Here is a 12,172-nt window from a genome sequence, read left to right as displayed (position 1 = left end):
TTGCATTTACAGAAGGATCTCTCATCCAGGAATTGGCATAGAGAGGAAGATGTAGACTTGCCATTTCTTCCCCTAGTCTGTTTCTTTGTTCTCCTCAGTGGGTGAGAATCACACTGGGGTGAAGTCAAGTGTTTAAAGATTCACTTATCTCCCCACACACAAGACCACTGAAACAAAAAGTTTTAATTTACAACTGAAGAAGCAGATATCTTCCGATGCCTGGCAATTCAAACAATTTTCATTTCAGGAATAATTTTAGGGGTGCCTCGGTGGCTCAGCTGGTCAAGCGTCCAACTCTTGGTTTCAGCTCAGGTCATGATCTCACAGTTTCTTGAGTTAGAGACCCAAGTGGGAGTCTGCGCGCTCGCTTGCGCTCTAGCGCGCCCTCTCTCCCCCGCTCCCCCCACCTCTTCCATTGCGCTGCTTCTCTCAAAAATTTAAAAAAAAAAAAAAACTTTTTTAAAAGAATTATTTTAAATACCACTGAATTTGGTTTTATATTCTTATTCTTACTTCAAAACTTCTCTATTCATCACTACTCCACCTCCAACCCACCCCCAGTCTCCTAGCAGGAAGATGCTACCCCACTCACTGTACTAGTTTTAGTGCCCAAGGGGAGAAAGTTACCAAGTGGTGGCAATGAGCCTCTGATGATCTGCTCCAAGCCCCGCAGGTACCACACATTGATCCCTATTATGAGGTCCTCTCCTAGTGGCACCATAGCTGAGAGCAACCGGAGCGCAGCGCTTCTCCAAATTAGCGCCCACCCTCAGCACTTGCTGGAGAGGGATACGCCTCCTGGGGGAAGGGGGGAGTTCTTAATGAGGGCTCTGGAGAAGCTGGTGTGTGGGATAAAGTAACGGCGCTGGGAGGAACATGGAATTCAGGATACCAGAGTCAAGTTTATTAAACTAAGAAAAGATCTCATCATCTAAGGAATACAAACATGTTATTTTGAACACTCCCTTCCCAACTATCAAGGCACCACACTCCACAGAGATTCTGATTTTTCCTCCTACCTCCGGGGGGGCGGGGGGGGGGATGTCGGAGCAGAATCTGCTTTTCCTAACGGAACTACAACAAATTGTCTTTCTATTCATCTAGTGATACCATAGTTTTAGTACACTGTCATTAAGACAGTGATGCTAAGGAAAAATTCCTTCTGAATTAAATCTTCCTTCATCAAAAAAGTGTGAAGCCAGGCATGAAACACAGGAGGCATGTCTGTTTTTCACCTGCCTTGTGCTGTAACATACTGAGAGGTATTTAAAGGTGGACAGATTGCAGTTTGGAGTCAGGTAGTGTGAGCTGCAGAATCTGCACTGCTCTCTACTACTTGTATGACCTGGGGAGGTGACTCAACCTCTCCTTGATACTTCTGGCCCCATCATTCCAACCTCTGCCTCGGTATTAAACGCCTCTCTGTGTATCGAAGTAAGGACATTTGCCACTCAAGTTAGAGCCTGCTGGTGTAGCCTAGAATGATCTCATCTTGAAATCTTACTTTAATTATATCTGCAAATATTGTTTTTTCCAGTAAGGTCATATTCACAGGTCTGGATATTAGGACATGAACACATATTTTAGGGGGCTGGCTTTCAACTCACTGCACAGCATATGTTTGTAATAGAGGCATTAAAAAACTTTCATGTATGTTATTTCATTTCAAATTTATGAGGAATATGAGTAAACACTAGTAATCCAATGAAGACTGAAACAGCTATAAGGGAGGGGGAGAGGAAGAAAAAGGGGAGTGAGAGTTTGCATCATCTATGCAGACAGTGAGTCAAGCTTCATGGAACAAGTCAAAGCATAAACAGAGTTTGGAGGAAAGGTGTAATTTTGAAACTTCAATTTCTTCTTGACCTTAACACTGATATTAATTCACATTATAGGCTTGCACTGAGGATTAAGAGACAGAATCCACATAAAGCAATTAACACATAGCCTGTAATATAGTTAGCATTCGATACTCATTTATAATAATTATGATTAAATGTTGTTGCTTTTTCATGACCTGCCAAATAAATCATCCAAATTGCTAATAACTTTCCTTTTGCTGTGCTGAATGTTGTGCCCATTATAATTTTAAATGTTTCCCTCTATTTTTCTTTGACACACAAACTCATTTTGATTATTCCTTCTGAATGGTGTCAATCATTTCACAAGACAAACATGGACGGTAACTTTTATGCTAGAACATTCTGCCACCTGCAGGTAATCAAGGGCTGCTGCAATTTTCACAAAAACTAGCTTCATCTGTTAACATTAATTAAATGGCTTTTGATGTAGTGACCCTTGCTCAGAATCTAGGAAGGCTCAGGAAGTATTTGTCTTCTTGTTAGTATATTATTTTCTGTGGATGCTAGCCAACAACACTCCTTTAAGTAAGACATTAAAAAATATTTATTCTTTACTCCCATGCCCCTAACTTTTGAATTTCAGAAAAGGCACAAACTCAGCTCTTAATAGATTGATCACCTAAATCAGTGGTTTTCCAAGTTCTCTTCCTGGATCAGCAGCAGTACCTGGGGTCTTTTTAGAAATGCACCACCCCAGGGGCACCTGGATGGCTCAGTCGGTTGAGTGTCCGACTTTGGCTCAGGTCATGATCTCATAGTTCGTGGGTTCAAGCCCCGCGTAGGGCTCTGTGCTGACAGCTCAGAGCCTGGAGCCTGTCTTCGGATTCTGTGTCTCTCTCTTTCTCTGACCCTCCGCTGCTCAAGCTGTCTCTCTCTCTCTCTCTCAAAAATACATAAAACATTTAAAAAATTAAAAAACAAAAAAAGAAATGCACCACCCCAGCCTTGGGAATCAAATACTGGGGATAGGGTTCAGGAATCTGTTTCAACAGGCTTGCCAGCTGGTTCTGAGACACGCAGTTCTAGAACCAGGCATCTGGGTGTTTGGATGTGGGGTTTCGATGGAATGGGGGATACAAAGGCAAACAAGGGAAGGAGAGGAGGAAAAAGAAGCAGAGACAAAAGCCTGACCCAACTGCATGGCTTTATAAATGGGCGAACAGAAAATATGTTTATCTGATAAAAACCGATCTTACATATTAGCAACATTAGGACCCGAATACTATTTTTTCTTCTAGCTAGGGGTTTTTTTTCTGTCAAAAGTTTAAAGAAAATGTTGGCTTTTATTGTTTTTCATTTTCTGACATTAAAGTCATTTGAGATTAAACTAAATCTCTTAAATAACTAAAATTTTATTCACATGCATAGTTAAGCCCAAACTGCAAATCCTTTTGAGTTAAAAAAGACATATTAGTCCACCCTGCCTCATTTAAAGTTAGAAAAAAATATACATGGGTCACTATTATCAAATACATGAAAGTATACAAGGACGTGGGAATATTCTTATTTGCACATGTGGATTTGAAGTCATTGCCCCCTTTTTGGCAGAATGTTAAAATTTTTTCATACTAAAAATATATTTGGGTGTTTAATTCTCTTTAACTACAAAGCATCACAAGAATGACTCTCCTACCCGGTCACGGCTCCAGTGGAGTAAGAACACAGTTCAGTAACACTTATATGCTTCCTTCTGAAGAAGTCAGGAGGGACTGTGGACAAACAGGTGAGGGCTCCCAAGTCAAGCTGGAATCCCATTGTGACCATGGACTTGCTGGCTGAGGGACTGGAGCACATGCTTAACCTGCCCTAAACTTAGTTTCTCCTCTGTAAAATGTGCTAACAGCAAACCCATCTCGCGAGGAGGTAGAGGAGCATCTCAAACTAGTGAGGGACCCAACACCAGTTCTCAAACTTGGCTGAGCAATGGAATCACCTGAGGGTCTTTAAAGACTCTTCCAATAAGGGAGGTCACGAGGAAAGCGCTTAGCCTAACACCTGCCCTAATAAAGGAGTGTGATCCCCATTGGCAATTGCTATGGCCGCACATGAAAGGTATTCTTATCAGGGGCTGCAAGCCTGGCTGCACATTAAAATCACCTGGAAAACATTGACACCCGGGACCCACATGAGGCATTTTAATGTCCTCGATCTGGAGTAGGACCTAAACATTTTCTCAAGCTCTCTAGTGTGGAACCAAGGTGGAGACCAGAACAGCTGTGTTATTTATTGGAAGACAATTAAATTTGGAACTTTCCTCAGAATGTGTCCACAGTCTCATGAGGGAAACAGACAAAACTAAATGGACTATGATCACAGTAGCCTAAGACTTCAACATGTAACTCAGTGCTAGGTATCGCATCTCTTTATGATAACCTTTTTTTTCTAATGGACATTCCATGAAAATATTGAAGTTGAGATCTACCTTCTGCCTTATATTGCTAATTTACCTAATTAATAATCCAAATGAATATATTATGTATCATATTTTAGGTGTCACATGTCTATGACATTATATTCTAGATATCACATTTCTTTTCGATAACACCACAAGGTGGGTACTATCACTGATACAAAAAACTAATTTCTCTATTACTTTCTAAGAAGCCAAAGAATCCCTTGTCTCATAGAAATGGGAATCCAGAATGGCTTGGATGGATGCCAGAATCACAGAGCAGGAAGCTTCTCTGCATAATGGTGGCTGAGCCATATAAAATGTGGGCAGAGAGGAAGAGAGAAGAAACTGGAGTGGAGAGTTGAAGACTTGAGTGAGTGGGTGAGAAGAGCTGTAGGAGGACGGAGAAGCAGCTTCAGCAAGGCGGTGCTGGGCGGAGGGCAGAGAGGGGAGGAGGAAAAAGTTTAAAGAAAACACACATACAAATTCAATAGAAGTATAAACTTTTACTGTTCCATAAAAAGTATAAACTTCTAAAATGCATGGCGTCACCCTAGTTCTTGTAGAAACCAGTTGGTGACCTACTTGATGTGGAGCTTAAATGATCCACTTCCATGGACAAAGAGGCACTGGCATGTAGGTGACAGATTCTTTGGAAAGGTGTGGAAGCTGACCTTTGAGCAGGTTAAACCCATTGCCCAGTGCTAAGTGCTAGTGCATGGTGGAACTGATACCCGGGCCTGAATGCTTAGCCGCTTCACTTCATCAGGTAGATGGTGGCGGCGCTGTATTCAAATGCTGTGGATAAACATCTGCTCTGGGAGAAATCAGGGAAAAATGAAAAAGAAGGCATTTGAGAGAGGAGGATGCCTGGCTTGGGACAAGACAGGGTAGGAGAGAACATTATGGTTGCCGATAGCAACTGGACAAAGATGCAGGCCTGGCAAGTACAAGGCATTAGGCAATATGAAGCAATTTAATGGGGCTGAAATCTAGAACTTCCATCAGAGGACGCTGAGAAATCAGGAGAAAGGGGTGGTTTGAGCCAAATTTTAGAGTTCTGCATGTTTTGCAGCTTGGGCTTAATTTGCAGAGCAGTAGAGAACTCTGAGTGGGGGGTGGCTCAGTCATGATCTCACGGTTCATGGGTTTGAGCCCCGCGTCAGGCTCTGTGCTGACTACCAGCTCAGAGCCTAGAGCCTGTTTCATGTTCTGTGTCTCCCTCTCTCTCTGACCCTCCTCTGTTCATGCTGTCTCTCTCTCTCTCTCTCTTTCAGAGATAAATAAAACATTAAAATAAAAAGAACTCTGAGTGGGGGAAATGACTGTATGTTAAGAACATGTCAAGGAGCAATGAGTTTTCTTACTAAAAAAGCAACCAAAGAGCTTTTAAACTGAAAGAAACTTTAGAATTTATTTGTCCATTGGTTTCAAGCAAGTGGTCCGGGAGTCAGAGCCCAGAGGTGTTTTGGATTTGGTTTGGACCCCATCGTGTGTCTTGCTTTTGCTTTTCTTTTAGCTTTGAGCTGGAACACACAATCTCCGATGTCTAGATTCTTCTCCTGGTGTGCCAATGAAACTCTGAAATAGCCAGGTGGAGCTCAGAGACCAGGAGAATGCTTTGCTAAATAAAGCAAAGTTCTGACCAAAGACAAAGGGTTCTATTTCAAAGGGTGGTCTTTTTTTTTTTTCTTTTTTTTTTTTGGTTGTTGTTGTTGTTGTTGTTGTTGTTTTAACAGCCATGAATCCTGTGTAACTTTGGTCAGTAGGACTCCCACTCTAAGTAACATGCATACCAACTGAGAACCATCTTAAAAACCCGAGACTATGAGTCTTGGAAATTGGTGATGTGTCATCTACCATTTATAACTGTCCATCCTTTGTCCACAATGCACATTGAACAGTAAATGCAGAGCTTGCCAGCGCCACTTTGTAATTATGTCAATCAATGAATACTGGCAAGTTCTTATTTCCTCAAGAGATGGCTGGCTTTCCCACAAGAGTTTCCTATGTTTTCAGAGATGTAAAGCATAGAAGTGGCATGACTATGATGAAAAACACTTTCTTGGCTGTCTTCTTTCCTGAGCCTCTGCCACACCTTGTCTTCTTCCTGTTCATAAGTAAGCCACAGACTAATTGGCCAAAATGTGCATGTAACCCTTCATTTCAGAACACAAAGTACTTTGAAGGAGGGAAAAATAATCATCCACATTTTTAAAATTGAAAGCACTTTCTTAATGATTTTTCCATGGTGAGAGGTTGAAAACCCACAACTTAATTATGTGGAGCAAAGTAAAAAAGAAAGAAAGAAAGAAAGAAAAAGAAAGAAAGAAAAAGAAAGAAAGAAAGAAAGAAAGAAAGAAAGAAAGAAAGAAAGAAAGAAAGAAAGAAAGAAAGAAAAAGTATATATATATATTGGGTTTTTCAGCCTAGGTGCTGTTGTCATTTGAGGCCAGATAATTCCATTATTGGAACTGTCCTGTGCCTTGTAAGACATGTAGCAGCATAATGTTCTTCTTACGCACTGGATGCCAGCCAGTAACACCAACAGCCCCAGTGGTGACAACCAGAAATATCTCCAGTTATTGTCAAATGTGCCCCAGGCAGCAAAATCTCCCCTGATTGAGAACCACTGTTTGATATCAATTGTAATTTTACTTTTCTGTTTGTTACCCCACACTGTCTAGGAAGCACAGTTGACAGAAATATAAAATTTGGCAATAGGTGAATTAATTAAAAGAAACATATTTTAATCTTTTAAAATGAAAAGCTTGAGAGCACTAAAATGAGCTTTCCCAAAGTTGTAAATTGATGAGAAAATGTACTTAACTTCTGTTCATCCTGAATATTCATAGGGGCTGAAAGGGGAAAGTAAAGGTAAAGAAAATATTTTGAAACTGGGAAATTCAATCTCTAAAGGAATTAATGGTTATTTTTAATGTGACTGTGATATTAATATAGCATGGAACATGTGAGTAACAGCACACTCTTTCTTCCTGCCTATAGTAATTACATAGAATGTCCAAATATTAAATCTAGAAAAGGTTTCTAAGCATGATTTAGGAACTAGTAACTAATAAGATGCAAAAAGAGAACATAAAAGTGACAAAGACTATGTATATTTTTGCTCTTACAATGATATTTTTGGAATAAGCAGAACGAAATTTATCTCTAAATTCTCTCACGGCTATTAAAAAGAAGGCATATAAATAAGTACTTTAGGTTCTTATGTGCTGTGTTTCACTGTGTTTTAATATATACTAGTTGTATTGTGGACATAATTTTTATGTAGTAGCTATCTACACATGTAGGCTGGAGTCATGTAAAAGTCAATGATTTTGGAATCATGGCACTGTCATAATGACTTGAATCTAGACAACACTTTGTCTAACAGTTCTTGACCCAGGTTGTGGATTTCATATACTTCAAGAGTTTTTAAAAATACATAGATGTCCAGACCCTATGGACACTTAGACTCTGATTTAATTGGTATGAGCGGAAGCTTCACTATAATTTGTAAACACTTCCTAGGCAATGCTAATGTTAGGAACCACTGGTCTAATCCATGTGTTGCAAACGTAAATCATTACGGCGATGAAGAAATTAAAGCAAATTCATTAGTGGTCCCTGGGTAAGAACAGAGGGTCTGGTGGGGACTTTGATAAACCAGAGACTGGATAATTTGCCTAAAATCATTCTGTTGCACTGTTGTAGCCATTTGGAAATGCTGCCCTGATTTTCGTTAGAAACCAGACATCTATGTATCTTAGAGAAATTTCTCCAACTTTTTAAACTCCCGTTGGGGCGCCTGGGTGGCTTTGTCGGTTAAGCGTCCGACTTTCGCTTAGGTCATGATCTCGCAGTTCGTGGGTTCGAGCCCCGCGTCGGGCTCTGTGCTGACTGCCAGCTCAGAGCCTGGAGCCTGTTTCAGAGTCTGTGTCTCCCTCTTTCTCTGACCCTCCCCTGCTCACGCTGTTTCTCTCTCTCCTAGAAATAAATTTAAAAACAAAAATAAAATAAAATAAACTCCCGTCAAGGGGCCAAATGAAATTTATCTGTGGGCTGCCTGTTTGTAACCCTACACCCAGTCCACTTTATTTACTTCACCAATGAAGAAGCTGAGAACCAGAAATTACACAACTGTCCACAATGATATAATTAGTGGCAGAGACTGATACCAATTGCAGCGTTTGGCTTTTCCAATTATTCCAGATTGCTATGCTACAACTGTTCATGACAATGAGAACATTTTTTAAGTGCCTACAATATGCCAAGCACTGTGCTAAGTGCAACCTATATACATCATTTTTTTAAAAAGTTTATTGATTTATTTTGAGAGAGACGCAGAAAGAACAAGCAGGGGAAGGACAGAGAGAGGAACAGAGAGAATCCTAAGCAGGCTCTGCACTGTCAGCACAGAGCCAGTCACAGGGCTCGATCTCACAACTGGGAGATCATGACCTGAGCCAAAATCAAGAGTTGGGTACTTAACCAACTGAGGCACCCAGGTGCCCCATCTTTCTAAAACCTCTTAGGGAATCTATGGAACAGGGGTTAATATTATTCCCACCTTACAGATGAGGGAAGTGAGGCTGAGAGACATTGACTGCAGAGGTCCAGTAGAGCCAGGCATTGAATTCAAGTTCATCTGATTGCAAAGCTTCCTCTGTTAACTCTTTACACCCTGTTTTCCTGGAGGTTTCTTTCGACGTTGTGTGAGGAGCCTCTCAGTTGATTGCACTTGGAAGATACGCACATAAGCTTTAGTCTGTGGGGCATAAACCAAGGGCCAGCTCACTGGTGCTCTTCCTGTGCTGTGCCCATCTTTCATGTTTATTATTAAAGTTGACCTTGCCTGAGGTAGGAGGTCAGTTCTTCTCCAGGTCTGCTGGAAGCCTAGGAAAAATGACAGCCCTAATGAAATGTGCTCGAAGTGAGACAGTGTCAGGCTTGCTCTAGTTATGCACAATTTACCTGTCTCAGAAGAGATGGGATAAATTGAACATTGGCCTCTCTGTCCCTCCCTGGACTGTCAGTCAGACTGTGTACAAAGACAAAGGCTTCCAGTGAAAGGTACCATAAGGACATACCTGCTTTGCGATGGGAAAAAAATGTTTAAGAAGAATGGAGAAGAAAAATGAAGATGGTTTGCCATTAAAAGCCAGTCAGAATCAATGACCATATTTGCATAACCGAGTCAGCATTTACTTCCCTCTTCTTTCTGACCTCAATCCAACATTATTCCAAAGTCTGACAGTCCCAAAGTGTACAAATATCCTTCCAATTTTGTCCACATTTTAAATGAGGACTAAAATATTCATCATCCTCAACTTATAAGTGTAAGAGTTCAAATTACAAACAGAAATGGAGAATTCATTCATTTAGTATCTTATCTCTGATCTGCAGAGCCCTGTGCTCAGTGCTAAGGAACTGACACTTTAGGGCATGATATGATCTGACCTCAAGGAACACTGGGTGAATTGGCAGTATGTATGTACTGAGTGGTAAAGCAATAGTAGTCACACTTATTGCTGCGGGTTCAGTATTGCTATCTTAGGTTTTAAGTTGTTATTTCATCAGAAATACAGTTTAGATATAGGGGGAAAAAAACAAAAGTAGATCTAGAAAGCTTAGAAGTTCTCCATTATTCATCCATTCCAGATATCCACCATTATCAATCTGGCATTTCTCTTACATACATATATGAAAGTTTCCCTTTCAATGCCAGTAGGGTCATGTAATGGACAGGGTTTCATAACTTGCCTTGTTGCCCATTAGGATGGTATAGAGAACAGTGAAAAGGGTAGCGGAGGAGCAAGGTTCTTCCTTGCCTGTGGCTAATCCACGAGGAAGGAGATGAATTAGAAGCCATTTTGTTTGGGCTGGACCTCCAAGTACTCAAACCATGCATGTGCATGCAAACAGCAGGAGAGCCATAGTTGCAGGGAGTGTGGGTTCTAGAGACAACACAGAGGATCGAGGAGGAACTATCATGTCATCTCCTTCTTCCTTCAGTGGAGATATGGGAGGTTCAGACTAAATTTACCATTGTATTTTAGATTATTTATTCCAGTTAGATCAATAACTGGCATCTAAATTGACAGACAGCAAGCACTCTGGTGGTCATTATTTACCTTTACTTTGATTATCTTAGACTCTTCTTGGGTAAATGGGTATGCAGCGCCTTCACTCACTGCTTTCATCATTTTTTTAAATTTACTTTTTTCGAGCGGGGGGGGGTGGTGGGGAGAGGCGGAGAGGGAGAGAGACAGAGAATCCTAGTCATGCTCCACATTCATGGAACCTGGTGTGGGGCTTGATTACATGCCTGTGAGATCATGACCTGAGCCGAAACGAAGAGTTGGACACTTAATTAATTGACTGTGACACCCAGGAGCCCCTGCTTTTATCATTTATAGATCCATCAACCAATGGGTCCATCCATTTTTCCACATACCCCCACATTCAACAGACACTGAGTATTGACAGTAAACCAGCCACTGGTGAGATTACAGAAAACAAGAGATCATCGTTGGCTTCAAGAAGCCTGTATAGTTTAGTGGGAGCAAGTTAAGGCAGCAATTACCATAGACAGTGATTGAAGTTATTCTAACAGAAGAAACTGGATACTATGGGAAAACAAAGGAGTAAAGCTAAAACAAGCCCTCAGGAGGGGCATCATTTTAGTTTGGCTATCTATAAGATACCTTTGAAAGAGACAGCAGTGTAGTGTTTAAAAGCAAGGACTTGTAGTCAGATGCGAATTTGGATCATACATCTAAATGGCTGAATCCTCACACTGCTACTGGATCATGCCTCTAAGTTCATTTTGCAGTTTTTAACAGGACCACTTGTCTGTCTGCTCCACCTGCCTGAAGTGTATATTCCATGTACCGTTTCCCTTCAGTTTTCCATCATACTCAATTTTATTTCCACACTCCAGTCCCAGGATGCCTACTGTGCTTCCAGACACCTCTTCCTGCCTTGTTTCTCTTGAATAAAAGCATCCCAAATGGTCTCAGTGAACTTGTAGTAATTCCTTTCTAATACTACAGTGTCTGAGATGCTTCAGTTACTAAATGGACAGATAGTTGAAAAGTAAGTGTATCTTATGTGAGTCTCTTGAGCTGAAGAGTTTTATAGATACAATTACCCTTCAAAAATGATTCCTTGAAATCCCAGATTTACCATTCATTATTGCTTCATCAGTCATGAAATGGCATCCCCCCACCAAAGGCAGAATCTTGATATTTTTCTTGTCTATTCCTGGATAAATTAAGTAATGTAAACTTGTACTAGTGACAAGCCTCTGAATATCTTAACAGACCATGGCAATACTTGTTTCTTATTATAATATAGATGATAAAGCTAAAGCTTAAAGGGATTAATTACTCAAGGACATAAGGCTAGTAAGAGAAAGAACTAGGATTCAAATGTAAATCTGAATTTATATCTTAGTTTGCTTTTCATGTGAGAGCTTTCAGATATGGTTTGTAGAAATAAAATATGAGCTTACTATTTAAAGAGTATGCGTTTTAACTTAAATTAATAATAATTATATCCTCACCACTGCACATTTTTTTATTTCCCATTTTAAAGGTAAGGGAAGTAACTGATGATTGGGGACATTGAGATGCCGAAGTTCTCATAGGCATCAAACACAGATCCAGAAAGGTCTGACCTTTGTACCTAGATCTGCCCAAGCTCTTAATCTGCACATTTTTGCTGCTTTTCTTATTTTCTGTTCTGCCTGCTTCTTCACTGAGCTTGGGGCTTATACTCTAATTCCTGAGTATCAGGGAGACAGCTGTTGCACCAAGAAAGTTAATAAAAGGTAAAACTCAGCTACCACTGTTTACAAGCATCTCTAAAATATAAATTAGGAGAGAATCTTTCAAAAACTTCAACGGATCAGGTT

At 40.5% G+C, this 12,172-nt stretch overlaps 1 long non-coding RNA gene across 1 annotated transcript in view; it reads right to left on the bottom strand.

The window, feature by feature from the left end:
* Nucleotides 1-5,977: 5,977 nt before the first annotated feature.
* LOC120230830 overlaps nucleotides 5,978-12,172 on the bottom strand; it is a 32,494-nt gene continuing 26,299 nt past the window's right edge. Inside the window, exons 3-4 of the long non-coding RNA XR_005528175.1 lie at nucleotides 8,825-9,150; nucleotides 5,978-6,364 (exon numbers count right to left, since the gene is read on the bottom strand). This is a non-coding gene — a long non-coding RNA (uncharacterized LOC120230830). The remainder of the gene's footprint in view (nucleotides 6,365-8,824; nucleotides 9,151-12,172) is intronic.

Source organism: Hyaena hyaena, unplaced genomic scaffold, assembly GCF_003009895.1.
Source record: "Hyaena hyaena isolate Hyena2069 unplaced genomic scaffold, ASM300989v1 scaffold_48, whole genome shotgun sequence".
In the NCBI taxonomy this organism is placed as follows: Eukaryota; Metazoa; Chordata; class Mammalia; order Carnivora; family Hyaenidae; genus Hyaena; species Hyaena hyaena.
Note: the sequence above shows the minus strand (reverse complement) of the source record. Positions and strands in the feature narration are given on the sequence as shown.